The sequence below is a fragment of the Peromyscus eremicus genome, chromosome 1 (assembly GCF_949786415.1).
Source record: "Peromyscus eremicus chromosome 1, PerEre_H2_v1, whole genome shotgun sequence".
NCBI classification, from domain to species: Eukaryota; Metazoa; Chordata; class Mammalia; order Rodentia; family Cricetidae; genus Peromyscus; species Peromyscus eremicus.
In genome coordinates, this window is record NC_081416.1 from 137,720,884 (window position 1) to 137,736,695 (window position 15,812).

Consider the following 15,812-nt stretch of genomic DNA (forward strand, 5'->3'; position numbering starts at 1 on the left):
AAAATCTTGATGTTTTTTCTTCCTCCATGTAAGTTCTGGGAATTGAACTTGGGTCATTTGAAGAAAGGTGCTTCAGTTATTAGAAGCAAAGGCCCTTGATTTACTGCACCATTTTTCTCACCCCAGTTTAAGATTTTTTTAAATGTTATAGAGCTAATGTCCTAATGTGTGTTTGTGTTTGTGTGTGTGTGTGTGTGTGTGTGTGTGTGTGTGTGTGTGTACATGTGGGTGTGTGTATTTTTTAATCAGGTTTTTAGGGCACTTATTAAGCATCTAGTTAGGCACTTATTATTTCCTTTATTAGTCTTTTTAAATTTTAATTTAACTTATACAACATTATTAACTATACGTATGTATTGGATAATGAAAATAGTAATTTTTAGATGGTAGAATAAAACATGGTGTAGTGGAAATTTTGACCAAGAATGCCTTGGGTACCACTGAATTGAAACTTACCAAAAGTTTGCACGAGAAAGCTAAACAGAATTTGCCATACTACTTTAACTAGAATAAAGGTGGTCACCATTACTTTCAAAAATGAGAGAAAAGGAAGAGAAACTTAATGTTCACTAATGAAGGAAGAAGATTAATTGACTGTCAAGTCTGGGGTTATTACCAAGTGTGATGTTAATGATAGCTATTCATTAGTGATTGTGTTAACTGTTTTTCTGTGGAAGACAAACTTGGGGGAGTAACTGGATCTCTCTCAATCCTCCTGATGTAGTCATAGTAAATAAGTATTTTTTTCTGCTTTTCATGATTTGTTAGGCTCTGTTAATTGGCTTATTTAGAAAAAGTGGCTGTGTCTGGATTGTTGGGGCATAGGCTACAACCAACCATACTACAACCAACAATTATCTCTACAAAATAATATGAGAATTTTAGAAGAATAAAATGCCATATTTTTGGTGTGAGTGCCCACAGAAAGATTTTTTTTATGGATTGAGATGAAAGAAGAAAGTTCCTAGCAGCTGCTAGAGTCACTTTCTCCAAGAAAATGTTCCTATCATTACAGTTTAGCTGCTCTTTAATTTGAACTTGATGAAACATGGAAACTAAATTTTGTTTTTTTTAAATATCAAGAAATTCTGACTATTGATAACTATACATCTCACCTCATAGTAAAAATCCTATTTTACAGTACACAGAAGTTATGATACAGATCAAAGACAAGTACCCAGTCTCAAACAATATCTTTAGATATTTTTTTCTAAAGTGCATAGAACATCATGGAAGAGGAGGCATAAAAATTGTAAGACTGGGAGTATCAGGACACTTCCTGCAAGATTTCATGATTTCTAAATAACATGGAAGGTGCATTGATTAAATCTCAGCAGTACATTTGCTTAAAGAAGACCAGTGCTTTGACACTAACAGTAGATATCGCAACATAGAAGGGAAAAATTCCACAAGGCCTAACACATAGATGAAAATCTATGGGTGATCTATCCCTGCTAAGAGAACATGAATAAGTTTTCACTAGGGATAAGCCTCAGGATATAATAAACACAAGTACATAGGAGCAAAATAGACTCAGTAAACTGGTTTTTTTTTTGTGAACAAGTATTACCTGAGAGGTACTGTTTGAGTTTTGTGTAACAATGCTAATTATTGAAGAGGTGGTCCATAGATTATAGAAGGAGGAATAAGGTACCTAATTGATATTATGACTCAAATGGACTTAATTGATATCTACAGAATATTCAACCCTAAAAAAGAATATACCTTCTTCTCAGCACCTCCATGGAACTTTCTCTAAAATCAGTGACATACTCTGTCACAAAACAAATCTCAACAGATACCAAAAAATGGAATAACCTCTTGTATTCTGTCAGACCACTATGGCTTAAAATTAGATTTCCACAACAAAAATCAGAGAAAGCCTACAATCTCTTGAAAACTGAATAATGATCAAATGAATCACCAATGGGTCAAGGGAACAATAAAGGAAGTAAATAAAGACTTCCCATATTTCAATGAAAGAGGAAAATTCATATCACTAAAAGACCACATAAGGAAGTTGGATAAATCTCAAACTGTTGACTTAACAGAACACCTGAAAATTTTAGAACAATAAGAAGCAAAGTCACCCAGGAGGAATAGATGCCAAGAAATAATCAAGTTGAGACCTGAAGTCAATAAAATAGAAACAATGAGAACAATACAAAAAATTATTGAAACAAAGAGTTGGTTCTTTGAGAAAATCACCAAGATAAACAAGCCCTTATCCAGACTAACCAAAAGGCAGAGAGAGAGAGAATCCAAATTAACAAAATCGGAAATGAAAAGAGAGATATAACAAATGATAATGAGGAAATCCAGAGAATCATCAGGTTATACTTCAAAACCCTGTACTCCACAAAACTGGAAAATCTAAAAGAAATGGACAATTTTCTGGATAGGTATCACATACATAAGTTAAATCAAGACCAGATAAACAATTAAAATTGACCAATAACTACTAAGAAAATAGAAAGAGTCATCTAGTCTCCCAATTAAAAAAAAGCCTGGTGCTGGGATTAAAGGCGTGCGCCACCACCGCCCGGGCGGATCTCTGTGAGTTCGAGGCCAGCCTGGGCTACCAAGTGAGTCCCAGGAAAGGCGCAAAGCTACACAGAGAAACCCTGTCTCGAAAAACCAAAAAAAAAAAAAAAAAAAAAAAAAGCCTGGTATCAGTTTCAATGCAGAATTCTACCAGATTTTCATTGAAGAGGTAATACCAATACTCTTCAAATTGTTCCACACAATAGAAACAGAAGGGATGTTACCAAACTCCTTACACGAGGCTATAGTTACTCTGATTCCAAAGTCACACAAAGATGCAAAAAAGAAAGTGAATTAGACGCTAATCTCCCTCATGAACACTAATTCAAAAATACTCAATAAAATATTGGCAAACTGACTCCAGGAACACATCAAAATACCACCCACCACGATCAAGTAGGCTTCATCACAGGCATGCAAGGATGGTTCAACAAACGAAATTCTGTCAATGTAGTATACCATATAAACAAACTGACAGAAAAGAAACACATGATCATTTCATTACATGCTGAAAAGGCCTTTGACAAAATTTAACACTCCTTCATGATAAAGGTCTTGGAGAGATCAGGAATACAGGGAACATACCTAAACATAATAAAGGCAAATTACAGTGAGCCAACAGCCAACTTCAAATTAAATGAAGAGAAACTCAAAGTGATTCCGCCAAAATCAGGAAACAAACAAGGCTGTCCCCTCTCCTCATATTTCTTCAATAGGGTATGTGAACTTCTAGGTACAGCAATAAGACAACAAAAGGAGATTAAGAGGATACAAATTGGAAAGGAAGAAGCCAATTTCACTATTTGCAGGTGATATGACAGTACATATAAGTGAGCCCAAAAATTCTACCAGGAAACTCCTACAGCTAATAAATACCTTCAGTAATGTGGCAGGTTAAAGATTAGCTAAAAAAAACCAGTAGCCCTCCTATATACAAATGATAAACAAGATGAGAAAGAAATAAGAGAAGCATCAGCATTTACAATGGCCAAAAAAAAATATAAAATTTCTTAGGGTAAATCTAATTAAGCAAGGGAAAAACCTGTATGATGACAACTTTAACCCTCTGAAGAAAGAAACTGAAGAAGATGTCAGTAAATCGAAAGATCTCCCATGCTCATGCACAGGAAAGATAAACATAGTAAAAATGGCAAACTTACAAAAAGCAATCTACAAATTCAGTGCAATCACCATCAAAATCCCAACAGAATTCTTCACAGACCTAGAAAGAGCAATACTCAACTTCATTTGGAAAAACAATAAAACCCAGGACAGCTAAAAGAATCCTGTAAAACAAAGCCACCTCTGGAGACATCACCATACTGTGGTGGTATTTTACTTGTACTTAAATGTGATTTTAATTGTATGTTAATAAATAAAGAAGAAGAAAAAGACAATTACTAGTTTTAAATACTTTACATTGGATTGGATTGTTTTATATTGTATACAAATTATATGTATTGAAATTGATATTGTTAGAAAATGCTATATGTATATTTCTAATTGTACTTATATCGTTCATTTAACAATGCAATTTTCTGATCCTTGAATATTATTATTACCATTAGGATATAAAGAAATGATAGTTAGTAGTTAGACATTACAATAGAACTTGTAGTCATATTAGATATGTTTTCAAAATTGAGCAGATATATTTTAGATAGGTCATCTTCAAACCCTTCAGAGATCTACAGAATATGGCATTTAAAATGTTTTAATAACTTAGAAAATTTTTCTTTTTTGTTATGACTATGAGACATGTCGGCTCCTGGCAGTACCAATCTACTTCAGAGAAAATATGGGCATTGAAGAAACTGCGTATGGAGTTAGCTTTCATTGTGGCAAAAGTTAGCCACTGGACAACAAAGTATCCTCGAATCAACTGATGACAAAATGGACAGACAGGACATGAAACAAAGGACTACTGATTCTTGCCTAAACAAGCGTGGTTATGGCTTTATCAAAAGGCATCTTCTGAGGCCAGGACAATATGGCACCATCCCTGACGTGGCCTTCGCAACTTGGAAAAGGTACAGTGCCCTTTTCTTCGAAGGCAGCTGAACAGGCAGTGGGCCGATGGCTTCTGATGTGCTATGGAACAGCAGCTGAAACAGTTATTCTTGAAGAGTAACTAAGCTCACGCCTCTCAATAGTAGACTGGCATTTGATAGAGAGATGTGGAGAAGAACGGGATGCTGAGATGAAGCCATATGTACACAGCCAAGAAGAATGGAGAGCTGAACTAAAAAAACCATCAACATTTTCTAGAATTTAAAATCCTGAATCATGACATGACATTAGTGGAATTCAGGTGTTTCTGGTGCATGGACTGCTCTCACCCAATGTGAGGTTGAACTGTTGACCTTGTGTACATCCTACTTCACAAATGAGTCTGTCAGATATGCTAAGCCTATAGGCTGAAGATGATGCCCAACATTGCAGAAAAACCTCAGGTGACTGTCCAGGCAGCTGGCTGTTTCTGTCAACTCACAAATTTTTTGGAAGTTGCTTGCATGCACTTTCTGTTTTTATTCTTGTTAACTAATATTATTTCCTTCTTGGGTCTCTGAGGGAGTTGAAGATTAGTTAGTTATAGTTGAAGGTTAGTTAGTTGAAGATTAATTAGGATAGAAAGTGAATTAGATACATTTTGGACTTAACAAAATAGGATAATGAAATTATCATCTCTGAATTTGTCAAATACAAATGAACTAGACATTGTTTAGACATTTATTATTTGTATATATTGTATATAGTTATTGTACTTTTGTATATAGTTTTTCTTTTGTTAGTTATAACCTTTTTCTTTTTTTTCTTTTTATTAAAATAGAAAAGGGGAAATGTGGTGGTATTTTACTTGTACTGAAATGTGATTTTAATTGTATGTTAATAAATAAAGTTGCCTGGGGGTCAGAGTTATAGAGCCATAGCAAGTGCGTGGCGGTGGTGGCGCATGCCTTTAAGGACCTGGAGGGCGGTACATACAGGCAATGACAAGGCAGTCACATGTTTAGTTTACAACCAATGAGAAGGCAGAACATCTAGAGTATTTAAAGACGTACACACAGGAAGTAGGTCTTTTTTTCGGAGAGCTCTCTTTTTTTTTTTTTTTTTTTTGTTTTTCGAGACAGGGTTTCTCTGTGTAGCTTTGCGCCTTTCCTGGGACTCACTTGGTAGTTCAGGCTGGCCTCGAACTCACAGAGATCCGCCTGGCTCTGCCTCCCGAGTGCTGGGATTAAAGGCGTGCGCCACCACCGCCCGGCTCGGAGAGCTCTCTTGGCTGAAGCAGGATTGCTGAAGCAGGAAGGGTAAGGCTCTTAGTTCTGACCTCTTGGCTTTCTTCTCTGAATCGGCTCTGTGTTTCTTATTTAATAAGACGGTTGGTTACATCTACACCATACCTGACATCAAGCTCTACTGTAGTGCTATAATAATGAAAACAGTTTAGTACTGGCATAAAAACTGACATGTGGTGCTCACTTCAGCAGCACATGTACTAAAATTAGAACAATACAGAGAAGATTCACATGGCCCCTGCGCAAGGATGACATGCAAATTCATAAAGCCTTCCATATTTTTACTCAAACAGACTTAATCGATATCTACAGAACATTCCATCCTAACAAAAAAGAATATACCTTCTTCTCAGCACCCCATGGAACATTCTCTAAAATCGACCACATACTTGGCCACAAAGCAAATCTCAACAGATACAAAACAATTGGAATAATCTCCTGTGTTCTATCAGACCACCACGGTTTAAAGTTAGATTTCAACAACAAGAAAACTACAGAAAACCTACAATCTCATGGAAACTGAATAATGCTCAACTGAATCACCAATGGGTTAAGAAAGAAATAAAGAAAGAAATTAAAGACATCCTAGAGGTAAACAAAAATGAAGACACCTCATACATAAACTTATGAGACACTATGAAAGCAGTGCTAAGAGGGAAATTCATAGCACTAAATGCCCACATAAAGAAGTTGGAGAAATCTCACACTAGTGACTTAACAGCACACCTGAAATCTCTAGAACAAGAAGAAGGAAAGTCTCAAAGGAAGAATAGACACCAGGAAATTATCAAATTGAGAGCTGAAATCCATAAAATAGAAACAAAGAGAACAATACAAAAAAAAATCAATGAAACAATGAGTTGGTTCTTTGAGAAAATCAACAAGATAGACAAGCCCTTATCCAAACTAACCAAAAGACAGAGAGAGAGAGCATCCAAATTAACAAAATCAGAAATGAAAAGGGGGACATAACAACAGACATTGAGAAAATCCAGAGAATCATCATGTCATACTTCAAAAACCTCTACTTCACAAAACTGGAAAACCTAAAAGAAATGGATAATTTTCTGGATAGGTACCACATACTTAAGTTAAATCAAGACCAGATAAAGTATTTAAATAGTCCAATAACCCCTAAGGAAATAGAAACAGTCATTAAAAGACTCCCAACCAAAAAAAGCCCAGGACCAGATGGTTTCAGCACAGAATTCTACCAGATCTTCAAAGAAGAGTTAATACCATAAATTGTTCCACACAATAGAAACAGAAAGAACATTATCAAACTCCTTCTATGAGGCTAAAATTACCTTGATTCCTAAACCAAACCAAGATGCAATAAAGAAAGAGAACTACAGACCGATCTCCCTCATGAACATGGATGCAAAAATACTCAATAAAATACTGACAAACGACTCCAACAACACATCAAAACAATTGTCCACCATGATCAAGCAGGTTTCATCCCAGTGATGCAAGGGTGGTTCAACATACAAAAGTCCGTCAATGTAATACACCATATAAGCAAACTCAAAGAAAAAAAAACCACATGATCATCTCACTAGATGCAGTAAAGGCAATTGACAAAATCCAACACCCCTTCATGATAAAGATTCTAGAGAGATCAAGAATACAAGGAAAATACCTAAACATAATAAAGGCAATTTACAGCAAGCCAACATCCAACATCAAATTAAATGGAGAGAAACTCAAAGTCATTCCACTAAAATCAGGAACGAGGCAAGGCTCTCCACTCTCCCCATACTTATTCAATATAATACTTGAAGTTCTAGCCAGAGCAATAAGACAACATGAGGAGATTAAGGAGATACAAATTGGAAAGGAAGAAGTCAAGCTTTCCCTATTTGCAGATGACATGATAGTATACTTGAGTGACCCCAAAGATTCAGCCAAGGAACTGATACAGCTTATAAACACCTTCAGCAACATAGCAGGATACCAGATCAACTCAAAAAAAATCAGTAGCCCTCCTATATACAAATGAAAAATGGGCTGAGAAGGAAATCAGAGATACATCACCCTTTACTATAGCCACAAATGACATAAAATACCTTGGGGTAACACTAACCAACCAAGTGAAGGACCTACATGACAAGAACTTTAAGTCCCTGAAAAAAGAAATTGAAGAAGATGTCAGAAAATGGAAAGATCTCTCATGCTCATGGATAGGCAGGACTAACATAGTAAAAATGGCAATCTTATCAAAAGCAATCTACAGATTCAATGCAATCCCCATCAAAATATCAACACAATTCTTCACAGACCTGGAAAGAATAATACTCAACTTCATATGGAAAAACAAAAAAACCCAGGATAGCAAAAAGAACCTTGTACAATAAGACAACCTCTGGAGGCATCATGATCCCTGACCTCAAGCTCTACTATAGAGCTACAGTAATAAAAACAGCTTGGTACTGGCATAAAAACCAATATGTGGACCAATGGAATTGAATTGAAACCCTGACATTAATCTGCACACCGATGAACATATAATTTTTCTCTCTCTTTTTTTTTTTTTTTCGAGACAGGGTTTCTCTGTGTAGCTTTGCGCCTTTTCCTGGGACTCACTTGGTAGCCCAGGCTGGCCTCAAACTCACAGAGATCCACCTGGCTCTGCCTCCCGAGTGCTGGGATTAAAGGCGTGCGCCACCACCGCCCGGCTGTAGATAATTTTTGACAAAGAAGCCAAAAGTGCAAAATGGCAAAAAGAAAGCATCTTCAACTAATGGTGCTAGCCTAACTGGATATCAACTTGATAGATCCATATCTATCACTATGCACAAAACTTAAGTCCAAGTGGATCAAGGACCTCAACATAAATCCAGCTACTCTGAACCTGCTAGAAGAGAAAGTAGGAAGTAGTCTTGAACTCATCAGCACAAGAGACTACTTCCTATATATAAAACCAGTAGCACAGACACTGAGAACAACAATTAATAAATGGGACCTCTTGAAAATGAGAAGCTTTTGTAGAGCAGAGGATACAGTCAACAAGGCAAAGTGACAGCCTACAGAATAGGAAAAAGTCTTCACCACCCCCAAATCTGACAGAGAACTGATATTCAGAATATATAAAGAACTCAAGAAATTAGACATCAAAATGCCCAACAATCCAATTAAGAAATGGGCTATAGAACTAAACAGAGAATTCTCAACAGAGGAAACTCAAATGGCTGAAAGACATTTAAGGAATTGCACAACACCCCTAAGCATCAGGGAAATAAAAATCAAAATGACTCTGAGATATGACATCACACCTGTCAGAATGGCTAAGATCAAAAACACTGAAGACACCTTATGCTGGAGAGGATGTGGAGCTAGGGGAACTCTCTTCCACTGCTGGTGGGAATGTAAGCTTGTACAACCACTTTGGAAATCAATATGGTGCTTTCTTACAAAATTGGGAATCAATCTCCCCCAAGATCCAGCTATACCACTCTTGGGCATATACCCAAGAAATGCTCAATCATACCACAAAGGCACTTGCTCAGCTATGTTCACATCAGCATTGTTTGTAACAGCCAGAACCTGGAAGCAACCTAGATGCCCTTCAACTAAAGAATGGATAAATAAAATGTGGTACATATACACAATGGAATACTACTCAGCAGAGAAAAACAATGACATCATGAGGTTTGCAGGCAAATGGATGGATCTAGAAAAAAAATTATCCTGAGTGAGGTAACTCCGACTCAGAAAGACAAACATGGTATATATATATATATATATATATATATATATATATATATATATATATATATATATATATATATATACTAGATGTAAAACAAAGATTACTAGACTGTTACTCACAACTTCAGGGAGGCTGCCTAGAAAACAGGACACCAAAAAAGACACAGGGATTGCTCAATGACAGAGAAATGGATGAGATCTACGTAAACAACATGGATGATGGCCAAACACCCTAATTTTCATGCTAGAAACCCCATCCAATGACTGAGGGAACTGGATGCAGATATCCACTGCCAGGCCCAGGTGGAGCTCCAGGAGTCCAGTTGGCGAGAAAGAGGAGGGTTTGTGTGAGGGAGAACTGTTGATACCACGGTTGAATAAAGCACAGGGACAAATAGCCAAACGAATGGAAACACATGAACTATGAACCAATAGCTGAGGAGCCCCCAACTGGATCAGGCCCTCTGGATAAGTGAGACAGTTGATTAGCTTGATCTGTTTGGGAGGAATCCAGGCAGTGGGACCAGGTCCCGTACTCAGTGCATGAGTTGGCTCTTTGAAACCTGGGGCTTATACAGGGACACTTGGCTCAGCCTGGGATGAGGGCATTTGTAGATGTAACCAACCGTCTTATTAAATAAGAAACACAGAGCCGATTCAGAGAAGAAAGCCAAGAGGTCAGAACTAAGAGCCTTACCCTTCCTGCTTCAGCTATCCTGCTTCAGCCAAGAGAGCTCTCCGAAAAAGGGGCCTCTTTCTGTGTGTATGTCTTTATATAGTCTAGCTGTTCTGCCTTCTCATTGGTTGTAAACTAAACACGTGACTGCCTTGTCATTGCCTGTATGTACCGCCCTCCGGGTCCTTAAAGGCGTGCGCCACCACCGCCACGCACTTGCTATGGCTCTATAACTCTGACCCCCAGGCAACTTTATTTATTAACATACAATTAAAATCACATTTCAGTACAAGTAAAATACCACCACATTTCCCCTTTTCTATTTTAATAAAAAGAAAAAAAAGAAAAAGGTTATAACTAACAAAAGAAAAACTATATACAAAAGTACAATAACTATATACAATATATACAAATAATAAATGTCTAAACAATGTCTAGTCCATTTGTACTTGACAAATTCAGAGATAATAATTTCATTATCCTATTTTGTTAAGTCCAAAATGTATCTAATTCACTTTCTATCCTAATTAATCTTCAACTATAACTAACAAACCTTCAACTATAACTAACTAATCTTCAACTCCCTCAGAGACCCAAGAAGGAAATAATATTAGTTAACAAGAATAAAAACAGAAAGTGCATGCAAGCAACTTCCAAAAAATTTGTGAGTTGACAGAAACAGCCAGCTGCCTGGACAGTCACCTGAGGTTTTTCTGCAATGTTGGGCATCATCTTCAGCCTATAGGCTTAGCATATCTGACAGACTCATTTGTGAAGTAGGATGTACACAAGGTCAACAGTTCAACCTCACATTGGGTGAGAGCAGTCCATGCACCAGAAACACCTGAATTCCACTACTGTCATGTCATGATTCAGGATTTTATATTCTGGAAAATGTTGATGGTTTTTTAATTCAGCTCTCCATTTTCTTGGCTGTGTACATATGGCTTCATCTCAGCATCCCATTCTTCTCCACATTTCTCTATCAAATGCCAGTCTACTATTGAGAGGCTTGAGCTTAGTTACTCTTCAAGAATAACTGTTTCAGCTGCTGTTCCATAGCACATCAGAAGCCATCAGCCCACTGCCTGTTCAGCTGCCTTTGAAGAAAAGGGCACTGTACCTTTTCCAAGTTGCAAAGGCCATGTCAGGGATGGTGCCATATTGTCCTGGCCTCAGAAGATGCCTTTTGATAAAGCCATAACCACGCTTGTTTAGGCAAGAATCAGTAGTCCTTTGTTTCATGTCCTGTCTGTCCATTTTGTCAGCAGTTGATTTGAGGATACTTTGTTGTCCAGTGGCTAACTTTTGCCACAATGAAAGCTAACTCCACACCCAGTTTCTTCAATGCCCATATTTTCTCTGAAGTAGATTGGTACTGCCAGGAGCCGACATGTCTCATATTCATAATAAAAAAGAAAAATTTTCTAAGTTATTAAAACATTTTAAATGCCATATTCTGTAGATCTCTGAAGGGTTTGAAGATGACCTATCTAAAATATATCTGCTCAATTTTTAAAACATATCTAATATGACTACAAGTTCTATTGTAATGTCTAACTACTAACTATCATTTCTTTATATCCTAATAGTTGGTAATAATAGCATTCAAGGATCAGAAAATTGCATTGTTAAATGAACGATATACATACAATTAGAAATATACATATAGCATTTTCTAACAATATCAATTTCAATATATATAATTTGTATACAATATAAAACAATCCAATCCAATGTAAAGTGTTTAAAACTAGTAATTGTCTTTTTCTTCTTCTTTCTTTCTCTCTCTTTTTTTAAAAAAAAATAAGAACCTTAAATCTAATCTGCTTAGTCTTTTTCCTAACCCTTGACAACAACTTGTAACCAACCCCCCTAAACAATGAAAATTATCCCAGACCCAAAACCCATAAAAAGACCAAAAAAACCACCCACACCACACCACCTCTTTGGGAATGTGGGCGTCGTATTCTTAAAATTGCTTCCTGCTGGGTATGGGCGAAGTTATCTTTATCCTGAAAGAAAAATTTTAGGTTAATTGTCAAGTTCTAGGAAAGGTAACTATATCCTTCATTATCCATTCTGTGTATAATGCCAAAGTTCAGGGTTTATCTCAAGTCCTTATTCAAGTAGTCTTTGAGACTGGATCATCTCAGTTAGTCATCTCAAAATTGCTCTGAGCACCTTGTAGTTCAAAGCTGATCTGTAGATGATGTTTGTCAGCTTAGTGATGTTATTATTGTCCACATGGAATTGTTGTTGTTGTGGGGTCCCAACTTCTTTCTGGAGACTTCAGTTGATGTTAGGCCTGGCCGTGAATTCCTGCAGAAAACTGATAAGAGACTCGAACACAAAGACATATATATGCAGCTAATTGAAGCCTTTTTTCTAGAATTAATTAGTACTCTATATGACCATTCATATCTTAGAAAAGTTTAAAATGTATATCTATATATCTATATATCTATATATATTAATCTTGTAAGTTTTGATATAAAATTTATACTTTAAGAAAAGATTAAAGAATCAGAATAGAATCAAAAAGTTGAGATTAGTAATAGAATAGTCCCTTAATTAATTTGGCTTTTCTCCTGTCTCATAGCAGAAGATGGTTCTTTTATTCTGGCATGATACAGGGAGTTTGCATTTTCCTTTTTTTTTTAATTTTTATTTTGCAATACAATTCAGTTCTACATATCAGCCACAGATTCCCTTGTTCTTCCCCCTCCCACCCCCCTCACCTTCCCCCCAGTCCAACCCCAATTCCAATCTCCTCCAGGGCAAAGCATTCCCCACAGACTGAGATCAACCTGGTGGACTCAGTCCAGGTAGGTCCAGTCCCCTCCTCCCAGGCCGAGCCAAGGGACCCTGCATAGGCCCCAGGTTTCAAACAGCCTACTCATGCAATGAGCACAGGACCCGGTGCCACTGCCTTGATGCCTCCCAAACAGATCAGGCCAATCAACTGTCTCACCCACTCAGAGGGCCTGATCCAGTTGGTGACCCTTCAACCATTGATTCATATTCCATGTGTTTCGGTTCGTTTGGCTATTTGTCTCTGTGCTTTATCCAACCTTGGTCTCAACAATTCTTGCTCCTATAAACCCTCCTCATTCTCGCTAATTGGACTCCCAGAGATCCACCCGGGGCCTAGTCGTGGATGTCTGCATCCAGATCCCTCAGTAGTTGGATGAGGTTTCTAGCATGACAATTAGGGTGTTTGGCCATCCCATCACCAGAGTAGGTCAGTTCGGACTGTCTCTCGACCATTCAATGTGATACACCATATTAACAAACTCAAAGAAAAAAACCACATGATCATCTCACTAGATGCTGAAAAGGCATTTGACAAAATCCAACACCCCTTCATGATAAAGGTCTTGGAGCGATCAGGAATACAGGGAACATACCTAAACATAATAAAGGCAATTTACAGCAAGCCAACAGCCAACATCAAATTAAATGGAGAGAAACTCAAAGCAATTCCACTAAAATCAGGAACGAGGCAAGGCTGTCCGCTCTCCCCACACTGCATTTTCCTTTTAACAACATGCTTGAGTTTAAAGAAGGAGAGAGCCATTCTCCAACTCCAAAGTCAGCTTTAAATTTTAATTGGACTGGGACTATTAGAAGACCAATAGTGTTAAATCTTTAGAGAAAAGCAGAAACAAACATTTAGGAAGACATAAAAATTTTTAGATAATATATACCCATACGCCATTTCACTCTGCTTCCTGGGATAGATGATTTGTCACTTTTCTTCAGTTGTCTTATTTGTCCAGTGTTCTTCAGATTCCTTAACCTTCATTCTCCTAAAAGACAAAAACAAAAACCTTTCCCCAAGACTAATTTTGGGGATGTTCCTTTTTGGCAAGTTATTATCTGATTAAATGAAAAGTCATGTGCTACTGGTATAAGTTAGTTTAAATTGGATGTCCATGTTGGTTGATGAGCTATCACCTCCTCTAATTAAGAGGTTTCTCTTGTTTAAATCGAACCTTTATCAATTTTGATGGTACCCACAGCTTACCTTCTCCTGTAGAAACAAAAGCAAAACCTCGTCCCCAATGTAACACACACCCTGGTTTCCATTCTGAGGTCAGCACATCCTTAAAATATATAGGCTGATTTAATTCTGTAGTTTTTTCTATTATCCAATGTCTCTCTGCAGCTGTTGTTCCTTTCTCATTGGCATTAAGAAAATTCAAAGTTAATAGAGCATTATGCAGTCTATTTCTGGGGGTTTTTGTTACCCATTACTGTTTATTTAGCATATCCTTTAGAGTTCTGTTTGATCTTTCTAAAACTGCTTGACCTGTAGGATTATGTGGTATGCCTGTAATATGCTTTATATTGTAATAAGCAAAGAACTGTTTCATTTTAACAGAGAAGTATGATGGAGCATTGCCAGTTTTGATTTGTGCAGGTATACCCATGATGGCCATAACTTCTAGCAAATGAGTGATTACAGAATCAGCTTTTTCAGAACTCAAAGCAGTTGCCCACTGAAATCCTGAATAAGTATCGATAGTGTGGTGTACATATTTCAGTTTTCCAAATTCTGCAAAGTGAAACACGTCCATCTGCCAGATTTCATTCCTTTGAGTACCCTTTGGGTTACATCCTGCTGGTAATGGCGTTTGATTGTAGAAGGAACAAGTAGGACATTTCTTTACTATTTCTGTGGCTTGTTGCCAGGTTATGGAAAAATCCTTTTTTAAACCTTTACTATTGACATGATGTTTTTTATGACATTCTGAGGCCTCCAGCACATTTCCTATTAATAACTTATCAATCTCATCATTGCCTTGTGCTAGAGGGCCTGGCAGACCAGTATGCGATTGAATGTGAGTTATATATAAAGGATGACTCCTTTTCCTGATTGTATCTTGTAATTGAATAAATAGTGAAGTTAATTCTGAAGCATCAGGGATAAATTCTGCAGTCTCAATATGTAATACTACTCTTTCAGCATACTGAGAGTCAGTAACTATGTTGAGAGGTTCTGAAAAATCCATTAATACCAACAGAATAGCATATAATTCTGATTTCTGAACTGAATTATAAGGACTTTGAACCACTCTACTTAAATTTTCTGATTTGTAACCTGCCTTTCCTTGTTTGTTGGCATCTGTATAAAATGTACGAACTCCAGATATGGGCTTTTCCCGTACAATTCGAGGCAAGATCCAATCAGCTCTCTTTATAAGATCAATTCTATCGCTTTCGGGATATTTGCTGTTAATTTCTCCCAAAAAATTACTGCAAGCTCTTTGCCAAGGTTCACTTTCTGTCCATAATTTTTCAATGTCCTCCTTAGTTAAAGGTACAACAATTTCTGCTGGGTCTATTCCTGCTAATTGACGAAGTCTCAATTTTCCTTTCAAAATCAAGTCAGAGATTTTTTTCTACATAAGTTTTTAATTTTTTGTTTGGTTTATTTGGTAAAAATATCCATTCTAATATAATATCTTCCCTCTGCATTAATATTCCTGTAGGAGAATGCCTAAAAGGTAAAATAACCAAAATACAATCCAGCTTTGGATCAATATGATCCATGTGCCCTTCATGTACTTTCTTTTCTA

The 15,812-nt window shown here is 36.9% G+C and overlaps 1 non-coding gene across 1 annotated transcript; it reads left to right on the forward strand.

The window, feature by feature from the left end:
- The first annotated feature begins 6,016 nt into the window (after window positions 1-6,016).
- LOC131902842 (U6 spliceosomal RNA) lies at window positions 6,017-6,123 on the forward strand. The gene has a single exon (XR_009377127.1). It is a non-coding gene; the product is annotated as a U6 spliceosomal RNA (small nuclear RNA).
- Window positions 6,124-15,812: the final 9,689 nt, after the last annotated feature.